Consider the following 3,748-nt stretch of genomic DNA (forward strand, 5'->3'; position numbering starts at 1 on the left):
CCTTCACCTGTTTGATTGTGTTTTCCTCTAGTTCTTTAAGGGATTTTTGTGTTTCCTCTTGAAGGGCTCTTAGCTGTTTACCTGTGTTCTCCTGTATTTCTTTAAGGTGCTATTTATGTCTTTCTTAAAGTCCTGTATCATCATCATGACAAGTGATTTTATATCTAAATCTTGTTTTTCAGGTGGAATGGTGTGTCTTGGACTTGATATGGTGGGATAATTATGGTGGGATGCCAAGTGACCTTGGTTTGTGTTGTTTATTTTCTTAAGCTTGCCCCCCACCATCTGGTTACCTCTAGTACCTGTCCTTCCTGTGATCCTGGTTGTATCAGAACTCCTCAGAGTTAAGCTGTCTCTGTGATCCTGTGATTCTGGGATCTTCTGATCCTGGGCATGTTATAGCACCTGGGAGTATAGCTTCATCTAGGTGTTGTGGGACTGGTTGTGGAGTTTGCACCCAAGCAAAATAAAAATTTTAATTCATGAAGATACTATAAAGGCACAAAAGAAAAAATAATGTTAAGTAAACAAACTTCCAAAGCATTTACAAATTAATATGGCTAGAGATGTATCTGTTAAATTAATGGAAGATTTCAAAATTATACGAAGAAAATTAGACATGATTGTTGTCTTAGTTTGGGTTTTAATGATATGAAGAGACACCATCACCAAGGCAACTCTTATAAAGGACAACATTTCATTGGAGCTGACTTATCATTTCAGAGGTTTGGTCCATTATCATCATGTCTGGAGGCATGGCAGTATGCAGGAAGGCATATTCAGGCAGATATGATGCTGGAGGAGCCAAAGGCTCTATATCCTGTTCCAAAGACAGCAAGGAGGAGACAAGATTCCATACTGGGAAGAGCTTGAGACCTCATAGCTCACCTTCACAATGATGTACTTCTTCCAACAATACCACATCTACTCCAACAAGGCCACACTTTCTAGTGGTGCCACTCCCACCAAGCATTCAAACACATGAGTCTATGGGGCCATACCTATTCAGACCACCATAACTGTCATCATAAGAAAACTCTATTAAATACTTGAAGCACTTTTGACACTAATTATGAAAAAAATCACTCAAATTAAAGTATAAAAAATGTATCTCAACATGTGTAACCTATGTGATGGTATTAGCACTAACTTGCTGAAAGGTTACAAGAAAAAGCAATCAACAACATAAAAAGTACATGTAACTAGACAACAAGAAATATTAATATATAAAGTCAGCAAGCTATTAAGAAGTGAAATATATCTTAAGATCAAGTATTGTTATTAAAGAATTGTAAGATCTGTTAAATGTATGGAAGATTAATTCACCATGTTATAGTAGCAACTAAAGAAGAAAACCACCTATATTTCTAATGTAAAAAAAAATACCACACTGGATTTCTAATTCTCTGTGAAAAGAAGTTCTCAGTAATAGAAAGAAGTAGTAAAATAAGAAAAAGGGAACAGAGTGGAGAAGTAAAGAGACAAACGATATATAGATCCATCTTCAAATTAATAATTCCTATACACAGCATCTTGCAACACATCAGAATCATCACTGGTAAGAAATTGAATTATTTGCCCTAATTATAGGAGCAAATTGTGCCTGCAAATGCCATTACAATTCAACAATGCACAGGAGGTCTTAGTCTATTCAGCAAAAGGAAAAAATAGTTAAAATGCATTACAGTAACATTGATGTACAATTCGCCTCCTTGCTCATGATATATCTACATAGAACTGAGAAAGAATATAAAATGTAGTTACTATTACTAACAAGTAGTTAACATAAAGTATGCAAATTTAATATACAAAAACAATTTAAATTTCTTTTACATTTTAAATTTATTTTAACTGCTATACAAGTATAATTTTTACATGTCAATGGTGTAATATTTCATATGTCACTCTAGAAATAACTAGTTGTAAGTTTAAAAATTAGCGGTACTATTTGCAAGACATAAGTAGCATGAACAATCTGCTATACAGACTAGGAATATGAGAAAAATTCTGTGGTGACAATCAAAAAAACTTATTGTAGAGAAAAAGAAGTGTACTTAATTTTTTATTTTATTTATTTATTTATTTTTTCGAGACAGGGTTTCTCTGTGTAGCCCTGGCTGTCCTGGAACTCACTCTGTAGACCAGGCTGGCCTCAAACTCAGAAATCCACCTGCCTCTGCCTCCCAAGTGCTGGGATTAAAGGCGTGTGCCACCACCACCCCACCCAGAAGTGTACTTAATTTAAAAGATAAACAACATTAAGAGACTTGAGAATACTTCTCTGAGAATCAATACACCTTACCCACTTGCTCAATCTTCTGTTCCTTCCTCTCTCTCTCTCTCCCCCTCTCTTTCTCTCTTTCTCTCTCTGATTTTTGAACTTGTGAAGACCTACTTGTGCTGCTCAAATATTCTTGGATGTGAGGCCGACCACTGCAGTGTGGTAGGCTATCCTCTTAGAGAAAACTGACCTTCCATCTCCCATCAGCTAAGGATAGGATTTCATCTTCACAGCTAAGGGTGAGATTTCATGGCTGTTCCTCTCTGCATGCTGGGGTTTGGCTTCTCATAGATGTACAGAGGTCTTGGGCATGCTATTATATCACTAAAAATGTGTGCAGCTGCCCTGCTATTTCCAGAAAAATACTGTGTCCTTAAAGTCATTCACCCCATCTGGCTCTTTAACTCTTACAGATCCTCTGTCTCATCTTCCACAATTATCCCCAAGTCTTTAGGGGCAATGGTGTATAGTACATATGTTACATTTAGGGATAAACATTCTGAGGCACTAGTTCTCAACATTCCCAGTGCTGTGGTCCTTTAATACAGTTCCTCATGTTGCTGTGATCTCTTATTTTGTTCCATTAATGAAAGTTAACTAACATAGGCTTCATTTACATGGCATTTTAAAATACTATTCTATTGTGCATATGAACCACATTTTCATTATTAATTTATCAGGTAATGTACATTTATGTGCTGCCATTCTCTGACTATTGTGACTATTTCCTGGTGATGAATATGGATGAACTATCATGGCAATTGGACAGAAGGAGGAGGAGGAGGTGCAGAAAGAGGAGGAGGAGAGGGAAGAGGAGGAGGAGGGGAAGGAGGAGGGAGAAGAGACTATTTGTTGCTTGTAATTTCAGTGGATACTTGCATGGTTATCAAATTTGGAAAGCATGGTGACAGGTAAGCAGACATGGTACTGGAACAATAGCTGCCAGGCCACATCTTAATCTACAAATAAGATTCAGAGAGACACTGGAAATGGTATTAGCAGATAGATATCTCTATGAATTGCTATCCACTGGTTTGCAGTCCTCCTTTCTCCCCAGGATCATTGGCTACAGGTCCATGATGATGAAGGGAGCAGAGACAACTAACAGTGTTTTGGATGGGCCCAGTGAGTATAACAGAAACGACTCCAGGAAATTAGCCTTGGTAGGATTACAGGTTCAGTTTTCTTTCTTCTGATAAGAAACAATAAGAAACCTATTCAACAAGCACATGAGAGTCCTGGAAAGCCTCCTCTTGCTAATGAGGCCGTTCAGTGCCTTAGCCTTCAGCAGGGCATTAACAAGAAACAAACAAAAAACAAAACAAAACAAAACAAAAAGACTTAGTTACTTGTCTCTTTTGTCTGGCTCAAAGGCCCCTTTCTGACCAGGTGAGAGTCTTAGAGTTTGTTAACTTATTGTGAACCAGAGAGAAAAGAAAAAAAAAGGAGGAGAGAAGAAGAGAGGGG

The 3,748-nt window shown here is 37.4% G+C and overlaps 1 long non-coding RNA gene across 2 annotated transcripts in view; it reads right to left on the reverse strand.

Moving 5' to 3' along the window:
• LOC116076124 overlaps window positions 1-3,748 on the reverse strand; it is a 40,140-nt gene that overhangs the window by 16,894 nt on the left and 19,498 nt on the right. The window contains exon 1 of one of the 2 annotated variants that reach the window (XR_004112826.1): window positions 303-342. The exons of the other annotated variant lie outside the window; for it this stretch is intronic. This is a non-coding gene — a long non-coding RNA (uncharacterized LOC116076124). Of the gene's footprint in view, window positions 1-302; window positions 343-3,748 lie in introns of those variants that run through there. 2 annotated transcript variants of the gene reach the window in all.

Source organism: Mastomys coucha, unplaced genomic scaffold (assembly GCF_008632895.1).
Source record: "Mastomys coucha isolate ucsf_1 unplaced genomic scaffold, UCSF_Mcou_1 pScaffold4, whole genome shotgun sequence".
Taxonomy (NCBI): Eukaryota; Metazoa; Chordata; class Mammalia; order Rodentia; family Muridae; genus Mastomys; species Mastomys coucha.